General features: G+C 34.7%; 2 long non-coding RNA genes across 2 annotated transcripts in view; one reads left to right on the top strand and one right to left on the bottom strand.

Annotated features, from left to right (window-relative positions):
• Positions 1 to 2,981: 2,981 nt before the first annotated feature.
• LOC140689784 (uncharacterized) lies at positions 2,982 to 3,990 on the bottom strand. Its single transcript, XR_012064893.1, has 2 exons — positions 3,956 to 3,990; positions 2,982 to 3,224 (listed from the first exon to the last, which is right to left on the bottom strand). It is a non-coding gene; the product is annotated as an uncharacterized lncRNA (long non-coding RNA).
• A 9,654-nt stretch (positions 3,991 to 13,644) lies between these two features.
• Positions 13,645 to 15,280, top strand: part of LOC140689786 (uncharacterized) — a 107,628-nt gene continuing 105,992 nt past the window's right edge. The window contains exon 1 of the long non-coding RNA XR_012064896.1: positions 13,645 to 13,740. This is a non-coding gene — a long non-coding RNA (uncharacterized lncRNA). The remainder of the gene's footprint in view (positions 13,741 to 15,280) is intronic.

Genomic DNA, 15,280 nt, shown 5'->3' with positions numbered 1-15,280 from the left:
ACTTGTCAATAAGGTAAATATATAAGACTTTTGTTCCTTTTCCTCCCACATTCTATTTCTTCCCCAGAATACCAGTGAAATGTTGGATATCTAGAGGCAGGGAAGCGGGGTCGGGGCTAGAGCTCAGGGGTAGAGCCCATGCTTGGCATGCATGAGGTCCTGGATTCAATCTCCAGTGCCCCAGGGGAAAAGTAAAAATTAAATTAGAGTCAGAGGAGTGAGTCAGAAAAATGTAATGCAAGATCTAGAAAGAGTAAAAGAGCAAAGGACCGTCTCTTACTTTTCTCCTCTGCAGTATGGTTCACATTTAAACTTAGAAGGCAGATAGACAGATACTCATTTGGATACAAAATGAGAATTGACATTTAAAGTGGACTGCACTAAATTTTGCAGCAGAAAAAATGAGCCTTAATGACCAAAATGAGACTCTTTGTATCACATAAAAATCTAGAGGTCTCACCAAAATATCATTAATCAATGTGGATTAGGCTAGATGTTGGAAAAAATTGTATTGATTGTACCCCACAGGGTTTAGATTGTTCAATAAGCTTGTTATAGTTATGTGGTTTGTTGGTAACAGAGTTGGGGCCAGAATCCAGGAATCCTAACCCCAACTATACTACTATTTTGAACATTTATTTCTTAAAAGGTATTTTCTATCAGAATTATATTAATCAAATAACAAAAGGAAAACTCAGCTTTGAGAGGCGAATTAGTTGGCAGGCCATAGTGTGAAGCCTTATAGTAAGCAAAATAGTGACACATCTTTCTTAGAACTGATTTTCCAAATATAATAATTGTTATGCATTATTACTCTAGGGAGTCAAAGTGTAGAACCTTTGGCAGAGAGGTCTCTATAGTAATTGTCTCTTTAGTAATTTTATTTAATAGTGTGTTTATAAGTTATTCCTTGACCTCGTCTAAAAAGGATCTGGTTTATTTTCCTCAGTATTAACTTTTTCAAGCACACAAATATTTATTGATTATCTACTATGTGTGAGGTACACCTCTCCAGATTCAGGGTATACAAATGTTCTTGTCCTCAACAAAATATTGAGAATAAGCAAATTCCTTTTTGAAATTACATGCAATAGAGAAACAGAAAAGGGCAGCAACCTTTAGGTCTCACATCAATGCAGATCTTTGAGTTCTCGAAATACATAAAATTTTCATGATGCCTTCACATATTTATATTCCACAATGATTGCTTTATAAAGGGATAGTCAGTGACATGATCTTGAGGCATTTACTTTCCATGTGGATGTTAATTGAGAAGAAAATATCATAGTTCAAACTATCTTACATAATTTTTTAAAGAGACAAGGACCAACCAAATCATATTTCACAAATCCATGTTCACTGTTACAGCTAATATAATTTTAGATTAGTGAAATGTATGATGTAGACTTACATTCTTATGTGAAATAGTTTATGACACACTGGTGTTCTTCATGTGATAGAAGAGTAGAGTATATTTTTTTCTTAACTTTTGTTGTTAATGGATTTTCCTTTCAATAGAGACAATATAGTAGAATAGAAAGAACATTTCACAAGTAGTCAGAAATCTGGATTCTAATCTTTCTCCACCTACTAAATAGCTACATAAACTTGAGCAAGTTGTTTAACCTATCTGGGTCCTAGCAATCTAATATAAAATTGAGGATTTTAATTAGAAAACCTGTGTTCTTCTTTTCAGCTTGACATTCTATGATCCTGACTGCACAGAGTGTAATGTTAAAATCTGATACCAGCAGTAGAGATATTCAATGCAGAAACATTTGGTAAGTGAGATTATGATTATATTAAATTTCTTTCTAAGAAAATATATCACCTATGTCCAGAACTGTGTCTATTAACTGTCACACTTCTATTTGCTAAAGCAAATATTTGCTAAACAAATATTAAGTGCAATGTTGTATTAGGCAGTTTGTCTTCCTTTCTCCATCCATTTGACAGTATTGCTTCTACAGCATTGCACCTCTAGCCAAGAACATTGTGTGGTTATTGAAATTCATTTTAAACTTCAAGTATTGCCCACTGCTGTGAGGTACAGTTTGGAATTAGTCTCTAAACCAAAGGTCTGAGTTGGAAAAACATTTGATAGGGTAAAACCATTTTTACTTTTATTCCCTTGCCTAATGATTTTCTGCAAATGAATGTTAAAAATTTTATGAATCCTGGTCAACAGGACTTTAAAGATATGTTCATAACATGTTCTTTCTCTTGCTTGTAAATAATTATCAGCTTAAAAAATCATTAATTAAAACAAAATAACAAAAATTTCAGCCTTTTAACTATAAAGTGGAATAGCTAAATATGGATGCATTAAATACCTAGGCACCCTGGTGAGAAAGAGAATGTCTCTGAATGTGTAGAGAGAGGGTTAAGGAATACTTGGACTCATTAATCTGTTCAAAATATTTGTCTAGTTTCTACTGTGCCAGGTGAATCTGTCAAAATGTCTTCAAAATCATTCAAAATCTCTTCTCTTAAAGAATTCACTGTGTAGGGGATGAGTAGGGGAATAGGGAGAGTCAATGAAGACTGAAAAGCACCCTGGTAAGCACCACAGAAGAGGAGGGGGAGGGAATCCAATGGAACAGAGAGGATAGAAATCTAACTGCCTTGAAGTAATTAACAGAGAATGAGTTGCCATACATGTGTTTTAATAGATAGGTTGAAATTACCCAGGGAATGATGGTGGAAAGCATCAGGCAGAAGGCTATCAAATACAAAAGTACTTTAGAGCCTGTCACATTGAGAGAAATGAAGTGTAGTAAACAGAAAAGTGATGAGAAACAAAAGTAAAGGGGTAAAAATAGCCAAAATCATGTTAGGTCTTACATGTTACACCGTTTGCATTTGATACCATAGACAATGGGTAACACTGGACAGTTTAAAAATCTAGAGCATAGAAATAATGTAGGATTATTGTATCAGTTTTTCAGTGCTGCCCTAAAAGATTGCCACAAACTGAGTGGTGGATTAAACAACAGAAATTTATTGTCTCACAGTTCTGGGGGCTATAAATCTGAGCTTATGGTGTTGGCAGGATTGGTTTCTTCTGAGAGCTGAGAAGAAGAATCTGTTCCATGCCTTCCCCTAGTTTCTGGTGGTTTGCTCATAATTTTTGGCATTCCTTGACTGTAGATGTGTCATTCCGACCTCTGCCTTCATGCTCACATAGTGTTCTCCCCATGAACATATGTCTGGTCCAAATGTCCCTGTTTTATAAAAACACCAGTCATAATAGATAGAGGCCCGTCCAACTCCATTGTAACCTCATCTTAACTGATTACATCTGCAATGACCATATTTCCAGATAAATTCACAATCTGAAGTACTGGGAGTTAGCACGTCAGTATATGATTTGGAGGAGACACAATTTAAACTATAATAATATTATATTAAGTATTTTCAAAAGATTATCCTGGTGGCATTATTGCAGCTGGCATTATTGCAGCTCCCTGGCATCAGGGAGACCAGTGAGGAATCTCTTGTCATAATCCAAGAAAGAGACAATGTTGGTTTGAACTAAGACAGTAGCCAAAGAAAGGGGAACAGAGTTTAGAAATATTCAAGAGGTGGTATTGACAGAATGTAGAGATTAATTTTATATAGGGTTTGGTGGCATAAAAGGAAGCCGAGATGACTGAGTTTTCTGGATTTAGACATGGAACAAACTGTAGAATTATTAAAAGATGAAGGAATGTTGTAGAAGAAGGTTTGAGCAAAGATCATGAGCCTCGTTTTAAGGTACCTTTGAGATATCCAGGTGGCTATGTTAAGTGGACAGTAAGACATCCAAGTCAAAAGCTCAGGTTAGAGATTCTACGTTTGGAAATCAGGATAATCAAGATGGTAGCTGACACTGTGAGGAGGTAAGAGAAGTAACAGAGAAAAGAATCCAAGAAACAGTAATATTTAAGAATTGGTTTCAGAAGGAGAAACCCACCATGACTCAGTATAAGTATCCCAGGAGTAGCAGAAGAATCAGAAAGGAATGGTATCCTAGAAACCAAGGAACCATAGTATTAATAGAAGGAGAAAGTGGCCAGTGGTGTTAACTACAGCAGAGTTCCAGTAACTGAAAAAAATCCATTAGTGATTTCAGCATGGGCAATTTCAGTGGAGTATGATCAAGATACACAACATGTGCCTTTAACCTACTTGAACTCAGTTATATGCTCTCATTATTATCAATAACAGTAACCACAATTATTTCTATTATTTAAACAGTGTGGGCAATTCTGCCTGACATTTCACTCAATAAGAATATGTATAAATGTTCAGGAATAAAGATCAGGAGATACAGAACTTTGCTGATCTCCCAATCAGTTTTGGTTTTATATGGTTCTGTAAACTGAGAACTTTGCCATGCTATGTAATTCCAGTGTTGTAAGTTATTTTAATTTTTGTACATCATGCCCCGTTTATGAACAGAATTTATTGTGTTATTGAAAGTGTGCTTTAAATTAATTTGCTTTGAAGAGACATTTGAATGGTAGTTGGTACATGGGGGCAAAAAACAGATGTCAAATTACGAATTTTGTAGTTGATATGAAATAGAATGAAAAGTGAGAATGGATAGTGAATTCTGAATACAGAAAGGTGTTATAAGGGTGTTCCTATGGGGGTAATTGGGATCAGATAATTCAAGTATATTAACAACAAGAATAGCAAGGGGAAAGAATTTGTTGATGGCAAACTAGTTAGCCTAACAAAGAGGAAAGGAAAAATATCCCAGATGAAGATAAAAAAGAATAATTGATCAACACAGTAACAGTTAAATTAAACCATGGAAAGATAATTACAAGAAGAAAATCAGATAGTTTATATATGCCGATTATTACTTAATGTTCTGTAACTTTTCAGCATAAACGTTTATGACTTTTTGTGGTCGCAGTGAAAGCAATTACTCTTCAAAGTAGACTTGTTAAAGGAATAGATGAAATATTTATTTGTAAAATAAGTGAGATAGAGAAGTTATAGTGGGATTTAGTATTATGCTAATAAACTTTTTGCGGAAACAGTTTAAGGAAACTAAACTGAAGCAGATCAGTTAGAGGATCTTTCCTTTTTCCTATATTGCCTCTGAATAATTTATGATCAACTTTCTTGTGTATTCTAATCAGTTTTATAATATCTCCCAAATAAAAATTGGATTTATAGTTAGGCAAATATTTCTAAAGAACTTACAGTTCTAGAAATAAAATAGGATGGTATAGAAAGGAAGGAAAATAGGAGGGACATAAAAAGAAAGAGAGAAAGAAAGGAAAGAAAGAAGGAAGGGAGGGAGGAAGAAAGAAAAAATGAGAGTAAGAAAAGAGAGAAATAAAAAAAGGAAAAAAAAGAGGGAAAGAAAGAAGGCATAAGTCATGCATCAAGCTGGAAGTGTTATAGAATATACAAAAATAAAATGTGTTTATTCAACCAGTGTTTATGACAATGATTTCAAAATCAAAATCCAAAAATTAGATTTTAAATTGAGGAATATAGCATACTTATCAGATTAAGTAAAGCAAATAAAAGATGGCCTCTGAAGATGTGTTTTAAGCCAAGATTTAAAGGAGGTGATAAGAACAGAGTAGCAGGGAGAAGGCTCAGAGAAAAGAAATGGCAGGTCAGACATTGTGTGTGTGTGTGTGTAAAAAACTGTGTTTGTGATCAAACAGATTTGCCCCTGGTATCTTGTCCTCTTCTCCCTGCCATCTGATAAAAAGTGAGAACAGTATTATGCAAGAACAAATGTAGAGTCAATGAAAGAAAAAAAAATCACGCAGCCTGAAGAATCTGGTATCACTAGATGAGAAGAAAATTACTGAGATGCTTAGATTAGTCCTTACCATGATGCTGCAGAAATTTTGTTTCTGTAGAACAACAGGAGATGGTAAAGGAATCCTAAGAATGGGCAGGCATCTCTGTAGAAAATGCCTGTTTCTAATCCTCAAGATTTCAAAACTTAAGGAGAATTTCACGAACATGTCTCAACAGATCTAGAGTGACAATGGGAAAAGGGAGGAGACATCAGAAGAAATTTCCTTCAGGATATGAGGAATTTAGAGAAACCTCCCTAACTCTGGGATTAGAAGGCTGACTTTATTCAGAGTTGGTATCTAAAAAAACAATAGGTTTTGCCTATTGAAGTTTTTAAGCATGCAAAGATGCTCACGCAATTTTTTCTCATTATTTTGGTTTTTAAGTCTCAAAACCAAACCACTATAACTCAAAGCCAGCTTAAGTTTTCAAATGAACATTTGCTACCAATTAGTTCATAATGAGTATTTGTCTGAAATGTTTAATGACCATAAGAAAGCTTTTAAAATTGAAAAACGTTCATGTTTAGGACTTACGTTGCCCAGCCTGACTTATTAGTGCACCAAATTTGATCACCCAGAGAGTTCATAAGGTTTTAAACGTGAGGGCTTGTCTCTCCGACAGACTGGACAGAGCTCACGCCCCTCTTTAACATCTTGCATAGGAACTCTTTTAAACAAAGGGGGGATCTTAATTGCTTGTTTTGTATTTAAACCTCACACTAATCCCATTGCCATCAATAGAAAGCCTGTGTGTGGATTGTGTGGGCTGCCCATTCACAGAGCTATTGAGAAAAGGAAATGCCCCTTTATTTCATCGTTAAGGCCAGTTTTCTTAACTTTTTTTTTTGGCCTCATTAGTACCTCAAAGAATCCTTCCTGACTTTATTGGGAACGGTTCTAAAGTTTCACCATTAAATGCAATGTTTACTCTAAGTGTTTCTGTTCCTAGATGATTAAGACTGTTTTTTTACTCACAAATGAGTAGTTGTATTGAATGCTATATAGCAAACATTGACAAAGCCATAGAATTTTTCCATCTTAATCCATTCACAAACTATCTCAGAGTAATCGATTTTCTAATTTACAGTTGTGCATGGTGGGGAATATTCTCCCCCTTCTCTTCGTTCTTTTGGCTGGTCAAATAATTAAAATGACAGAAAGCAGACTAACTTGAGAATATCAAATTTATCACATAGGTACGGGGAATTCACATAAGCTTGAAGAATTCCAAAGATTAGTATGGCAAGATGACGTTACACATGTCATTTTGGACTAAGGAGAAGGAGGTAGGGGTATGGAACTTAGAAGGAAGTAAAATAATTTACAGGAAGATAAAAAGAATGAATGTTTATTAAACAAATGTTTGCTGGGCCATCTAGAGACAATGGGACAAAAAGAGGACTTTGATCAAATGGACCCTGCGAGGTTCCTCCCTATCTGCCTCACCTAGTTCATACTTCACCGTAGTTATCTATGGTAATAGCTCCTTCCTGGAATAGGCCTTCTATCTTAAATTTTTTTTAGGCATTTAGGGGAAAGTTCAAAGGTTCTTCCTGAGGCTTTTGGGTCTTACTTGTTTTCAGCTTGAAATAATCTGCCTGCCAGATGGCCCATCTCGGAGTGGCCTGCCCTAATCCTTGCATTATTTGGAAAACCGACTTGGTCATGATTTCTTTCGCTGACATTTCTGAATTTAATTTGATAATATTTTATTTAGGATTTTTGCATGTAAGGAAAGTTGACATTTAGTTCTGCTTTGAATACTGGGTTTTTTTCCCTAGTCTCAAAAATGAGTAAGTTCTCCTATTTTTTCATCTAAGAATTCAAAATTACTGGCATCAAGTTGCTTATAGAATTTCCTTGTATTTTAAAATTATGGCCTCATGTATTTTAAAATTACATTCTCTTCTTCCTTTGTAATATTTATTTGCTCTTATCCTGTTTTCCTTTAATCATTTTTTTGATCAATTTAAGTAAATATTCCAGTTCTTGGAAAGAAGGTGTATTCTTTATTTTTTACAAAACGAAATTCCCACATATAACTGTTGGATTGGTAGATGAGTATGTTATTCTTCTTTGTACTTATTTTTTGCTTTTTGATTTATAACTTGTAAAGAAATATTTAGTAAGATTCTTTATTTTTCAATTTGTCCTTGCAATGCTATTACTTTGATTTGATGTATTATTTATTTGATGTATTTCAGTATCACATTATTAAGTGCATACAATTACATGATGAGTTTGTCTTCGAGTGGTTTGTTCCATTTATCATCATGTTATATCCTTTAATGTGCACTAATGCTTTTTACATAAAAGTTTATTTTTCCTCAGTATTTATACTAATTAGCACATTTTCTTTTGGTTAAAAGATACCTACTTTCTGTTTGATAGCTGCTTGCTTGGTCAGCCAGCATTGAATGAGGACTGTCAGTGAGGAAGGAAGGAAGAATGAGATAGGGCAATTCTTTCTTGGTTGGGCAGCTTTGTGCTCTCTGCCTCTGGCAGATGTTTAAAGCTGATGCTCTTGTATCTTGGATCTGAGATTCTGGATCTCTCACCTGTATCTCTCAAGCATAAGGCAATACATTCCTTTCCTTAGGTTTAGGGGTCCTCCTACAGCCTCCTCTTTGCAGGTGGTCTGCACCACATAGCTCATTCTACTGGTCCTCCTCATTCTTCCCCTCTCAAGGCAGTTTTCTGGGGTAGAATTTAAAATGGCCCTAGTCCTGCTCTCTGTCCATATGGTCCACATCTGGTCCAAGAGAAGTAAAACCTAGACCTATACAAACCCTGCAAGGGCGGTCCGATCCTGAGGCAGCGGCAGGCACACTCCTGCCTCCTCCACCACCACCTGTTAGTTAGCCTTAATTGCATCCTGACAATGTCTCAAGCAGGAGTCACGCCTCAGCCCATGGGAAAAGAAACACTCTTGTTGTCCTGTGGAAGCCAAATCCCTCTAAGGGAGCAAACATTCACCATTTCACCTCCACCACCTCTTCCCGCTCCCCCGCCCCCACCCTTAGGGTGGAGGAATTAGGAATCACAGGACGACTTTTCCAGGGAAATCTTCCTCAAATGCTCCTCCTTATCCATACACTGATCCATTTTCTATTTTTTTTAAGAATACTGATCTATTTACACTTGTTTTGATCATTTTATTTTTATCTATTTTTTGACTTATTTCTCTTTCTCTGAGTATTAAATAAATGGAGTTTTCTTTATTTCATTTGTTTATTCTTCTGGTTTCAAAGTTATACATGCCATTACATTCATTTTAATGGCCTTCGCTCAGTATTTAAAATCTCTAAATACATACAACTTTATTGCTCTTCCAAAAAATCTAAAAGTGATCAATATTTCTGTCCTTCCCTTAACAAGTACAGGAAACTGAGTACTTTAACTTCCCTCCAAAATTGCTGTCTTTTGTGTTATTGTTATTGCACCTTGCTTTTAAACCCTAAAAATAGTTATTTACTTATTTTTTATTTTATTTTATTCAATACTTATTTTTTTTTAATTTAAAAACAAATATTTACAGTACCTCACAGCACTTCTTGGTTCTGGTGATGCCCTCACTCAGCTTTCATTTATCTCTTTATTTGACTAATTCCTTTGCTCACTATTTTTTCTTACTATTCCTTTTTCGGGAGATTCAATTTCCTTTTGTTGAAGTACATCCTCTACTAGTTATTTCAGCAAGGGTCTTTGCCAGTAAGCTTTTAAAGTCTCTGTATACCTTAAAATGTCATTTTTTTAAAATCCTAGTCTTGAATTGGAAAAAAATATATTTATATATATTAATTGAATTGTAAAAAAACATATTAAATAGTTCAGTTAAAGAGTCAGCTTCAGTACATCTAAATAGATAGTTAATTTGAAGATCAAACTGAGACTATCATCCAGAATACAGTTTATGAAGGAAAACTTAAAACGCATTCCGTGCAGGATTAGCTCCAGTGTATTTCTAATAAAATTTGCAGAAGCTGAGAAGACCGCGAATGAGCAGAGAGATAATGGCAAAGTATTTCCCTGGATTCCAGAAAATTATAACGCTTGATATGTCTATGAGTGAATTTGTTTATATTACCCTGCTGGCTTTGGTGTGCCTTTACTAGATAAGGAAATATGTCTTTCTTAAATCCTGGACACTTCTATATTTTTTCCGAATTGACTTAAAAAATAATAATATCCTGTTCTTATTTTATGGATTCTATTCCATCCTTTACCTTCTTACTTAGTTATATCAAACTCTTTCCTACCCCAGACAGGATGGGTTTTAGTAGTTCAGGACCAGTTTTTATGTTCTATTCTCAGTCTGTTTTTCCTGTGTTATATATATGGTCTGAATTTGAGCTCTACATATGCATGTCACTCAGATTTGGAGCTCTGATTTCTCCTGGGTGACGCTGTCTCTGCTTACTGCTTGCTGTTGTAGGGAGGGCAATACTCAGTTCTGGGCTAAATTCCTGTGTAGGTGGTGCAGTGTTTCTGGTTCCTGTTAATGGTACAGCTGCTCTTTGCTTCTTAGCATTATTCAGATGACATGTTCCAAGTCCCTGTCCTGCACAATGATTGTGGCCTAGATCTAAGATTTTACTAACCATCTCAGCTCCCAAGCCTCTAATATGATGCATTACCAACTTGCTACAGATTTGAAATTTCTCTTCATTTTGGATACCTAGAATTTATTCCTTTTTGTTTGAAAGCTTGGCTTTATTAAAAATGGTTTTGCTGCATTTTGGCTAGCTACTGTATGTGCCTGGAGTAGCTTGTGCATTATGCATCTGCAGTTCTCCATAATGATCTACAGTTCCTCTAAAGACTTAGCACTTGGTAATATTTTTATGCCCCCAGCCCTATAGTAGCCATTATTTTATTTTCATGAAGCTTTAAAATCCTTGACATGCCTCTGTGCTTTCTTCTGTATCTTTCTCCATCCCATTTCTTAGAATGTCATCTCTGTGCTGTCCACTCTTCTGCAAATCACCATCCTTCAGGGTCCACCAAGATCCATCCACCTGGCTTACATTTTCTTTCACCTTCTTGCTCAAAGTGATCTCTTTTCCCATGAAATTTCTGTGGCATTAATTATCATTTTCCACTTATTTAATGTCAGGCATTTGTTTTCTCTTCATGCATGCATATCTAACTTAACATTCATTCTGTGATCTCTTTAAGAGAGGGAGTATAGATTTTAAATTCTTAATTTCTCTTTTAACCCTAAGCTCCGTGCATTGTACAGCTTTATTTAGTAGATTTTCAATAAACATTAGATTGAATAATTAGATCTGTCACTATGTTTAAAGTTCAGAGCACGTAGTAGGTTGTCATTAAACATGTCAGTTAATGTTTCATCAAGGAATTAAGCAATTCCTCTTCTGGGCCATCTTGGGGTAGCAAAGAGTGTGTGAATTTTAATTGCTCTTCTGGAGCAAAGCAGTAACACCCAGGTGAGTGGGTGGTTGCTCTTTATAATGAGAAAGTAAGGTAAGCTAGTCACTCCTTTTAGAAAAACATCCTGTTTTGGTTTTCAGTGGCCCCAGGCAGTGGACAGAGCTCAAGCGGGTAAATTTGTTTCTAAAGGGCATATCGTTTGAAAGTTCATTCTCTTTTACTTTTGAAAACACACACACGTACACATTTTCTTTCCTTAAGCACAGTGATCAGGGAAGGGAGAGCGCCAACAGATAGTATATTCTCTTGGTATGGACTTAGCCACTTCAGGCTGATAGACCTTAAATATTGGCATTTTTCAGCTCTAAGGGGAAATAGTCAGCTCTCCCATAGGGCAGGGCCGGCAGGTGGAAATAGTCCAAACATCACTAAGTGATTTTTTGAAGAGAGACAAATGTCTGTTGAATAGATGCATCATCAAAATGATTTGATTCTTCAATTTAGGGAGCAGGCGTCTGGATTTGTAAAACATCTGAGGAGTCTTCATAAAGCTCTCCAGTTAGTTTTTGTTTATTTTGTTTTTATGTTCTCAGTGTAGGACCTATTAGCTAACTCTTACCAACCATAGATTAGAAATGCTTTAGGGAATAGATAAGATGAATTTATAAGCAGTTGTATTGTTTGCTTACAATTAATGTGTTTATAGTTTTTAAAAGAATTGGTTCTTTTAAAACTGGAGACTCTTTTGCAATGTTGTTAATGATGTTAATCTAATTTGTTTCCTTTTTTTAAAGTCAGAGATTATATGTAGCCCAGGTTAAACAGATTTTCAGAACATTTTAGAGGTGCCAGGGATCTTTCAGGCCATGCTGCCCTGTCTCCTTCCTAAGACATTCCTGGCAGATGCTGGCCCAGTCTTCATATAAAGGTTCTTGTCAAAAGGGGGTTCATCACATATGGAGGCCATCAGCTTCACTTTCACTACATCTGTGCTCAAGTTATGTCATTGGCATCCTATAAATAATCAGGGTAAAGAAATAGTACCAAATATAGAGGGGTTGTCTCAGCATAGCCACAATTACATCTGTCAAATACTTATCAGGGATAAAGTATTCATTTTGCTTTATCAAGCTCTGGGTTGATTCCTCTATTATCTCCAATTTCTGGGAGGCTGAATTGTAAAAGGATTGTGAGCATAAGGTCCAGAATCACTACCTCTGTTGTGTGACTTTTTTTTTAATCTTTTATCTCAAAATAGTGATCTTAGTAGTAATGCTTCCTTTGAGGTTGAAGATTTACGTAATAATAATAACACAGATAACATGTACTGCTTTTTATTTATTAGCCATCATTTAAAGCTCTGTTTAAACATGTTTAAGCTTTAAAATATTTTAATCATTTTGTTTAACCCTCACATCTGTCTTAACAGTTAGGAATTATAATCACCCCATTTTAAGGGTGAGGAAAGTCAAGTTTGGAGAGGTTTTGTCACTTGCCAGCATCATACAACCAGGAAAAGTCAGATCCAGGACATGGAATTAGACAGCCTTCCTCCAGGACCCATGCTTTCAAACACTTCTGGAATCATCTGCAGAAGCCTTTTTTTTGGTAGCTTATTTTGTGCTCATGGTCACATTAAAAAAAAAAAAAGCATCTTTTTACTTTCATGCTTTTGATTTTTCTTTCTTTTCTTCTTCTTATTTTTTTTTTAATAAATGATGCTTATCCAGGTAGACATTCCTGTCACTGAATGAAAATAAAGTGCAGTATTACACTGGAAAATAAACAAGTGAAAAACAAAAACAAAGCCAATATAAAACAGCAAAACAATGTTTTTCAATCCTGTTGTGTTATGTAGAATGCCAATGGTCAATAGAAATTTTCGGTGTTTGAATCTAAAACTTGAAAAGGTTGTCATAATAATAATTATTTACATTATTGCTCATTATATTATTTGATACATTTATCATAGTGTTTCATTGCTCTGGCTTTGTTGCAATGTCGTGGGCTTCCAAGGTAATTTTCTTACACATTTAAGTGAATAAGCTTTAAAATTTTTAACCATTTTCAAATGAAAATATTTTAAAAATACACTGTAAAGTCTCCTTAATTAAAAAAAAAATGTTACTGACTAAAATCAGAGCTTTTCCTGGGAATTCAGGTTCTTCAGTATTAGCTACAAACATGTAGTGACGTTTTCAAGATTTGTTGGTGTTTACTAAAGGACCCAACGTTTCTGTGGTTTTTTTGTTGTTGTTGTTTTTCTTTATATTTTCGGTGAATATTTGCTAACCCGCTGCTGCATGGCAGTTACTATCCTAAGCACAATAGAGATGCAGTGGGTACCAGGTAACGCAGAAACGTTTGTATGCATATTTTTTAAGTCTTTCATCAGAATACTGCAACATTTCTGTTCTCTTCACAGTTACACAAGGTTCTTGGGTGAAAGATTGTGCTGCACGTCTTCTCTACGGCTTTGAGCAAGTCGCACGGCCTCTTTGGAGCTTAATTTCTTCATCTATAAAGGGTATGTGTTGAACCTCATCATTGTCTCCCCAAAGTGACATTTAGACCCAGCTAAAAACAATATCCAGGGTTTCTGGTTTTTTTTTTTTTTTTAATTCATTAGCAAATGTTTTGGGCTTATCTTATATGTTTCTATGATACACAGTAACAAACACATGATTTTAGGCCTAGAACACATTATGCCTTTATGTATTTTTGAGATGTGGAAATACTGGGTGAACAAAATAACTTTTAGCTTTTTTGAAGTTGAAGAAGTAAAGTGCACACATATATACATATAGTAAAATCTCTAAATTTAGCAAAATTGATTATAGATGCCAGAACATACACTCAAGAAAGTATATATAAAAATCCAATAATTTAAAAAAAGTTACATTAGCAACAGAATCACTTATTTTTTCCTTTAGATAGTTATTCAAAATATCACCGTAAGCTTACTAAAGTTGTTACTGCTATTGATACTCTGCTTCTTACTTATTGTTTTCCATGAAAATGTTTATTTCAAGAATTTATTCTCTTTTTTAAAAATATTTTTCTTGTTAAATGCATGGCATATCGTTGTATTTTTGCTAACACTTCCTCTAGGAACACCTAAAATGCTTTTGAAATCTTCTTTATATCTCCATAGTGTCTCTGAAGGGCTGGGTCATGGTATATTCTATCTCGGGAAAATAAACCAAGTAGAATTTAAATGATAACTATGACTATTGGTGATGCTGATGAGAAATATGATCATTTTTCTCTTTTAGGACCCAATGAACGATGAGATTTTGTGAAGCAGTGACTATCCTTTTTTATTTAGTTACATTCATCTCTGAGATACTTGAATTTTTCTTATGCAAAGAACTAACATGCTAAAAACAAAACTTCAGAAGATGTCTCAAATGTTAGTGATTACCAAGAAAATTTTGAGATAAGCCATAAGTGAAAATTGGTTGATACAAATGATTTAGATATTTGGTAACTGCTTTGGAATAGCGCAAGGTGGTAGATTTAAAGATACAACTCATTTCAGAAAAAAATGTATCCTCTATCTTATTTGTAATATAAGATGAGGACTATGGCAAAAATCAGAATGGATCAAATAACTTTTTCCTTGAGCTGTTGGCTCACATCTGATTTTGAAAGTCTAATGTTTCAGAGCATCCTTATGCTTCTATTTTTAGAGTTAAAGATGGATACCAGATGGATACCATCTGTACCTGTCATTAATGGACTAATGTTCTCTACAATGGGCCAAAAATATGGGAAATAAGAAAGATAAAATGGAAGTTTCCATAATACTATACACTACATAGACTATTTCTCACCATTTGAGAATAAAGTGAAATATATAGCTTAAAAGTTGAACTAGATGCTAAACTGCCTGGTATTGTAAAATATAACTAGCAGATATTTCAAAAGGTAAAATAGAATTTGTTAGTGAAGATAATTTGATGCCATCTTTAACTACTATGAAACTCAAAATCAATCTCTTGAAAAAATATAGTGAAAGTTGAAAGTAATATACATACAATTTCATTCTGAGATTTATGGTAAAA

The sequence above is a fragment of the Vicugna pacos genome, chromosome 3 (genome assembly GCF_048564905.1).
Source record: "Vicugna pacos chromosome 3, VicPac4, whole genome shotgun sequence".
Classification (NCBI taxonomy): Eukaryota; Metazoa; Chordata; class Mammalia; order Artiodactyla; family Camelidae; genus Vicugna; species Vicugna pacos.
Note: the sequence above shows the minus strand (reverse complement) of the source record. Positions and strands in the feature narration are given on the sequence as shown.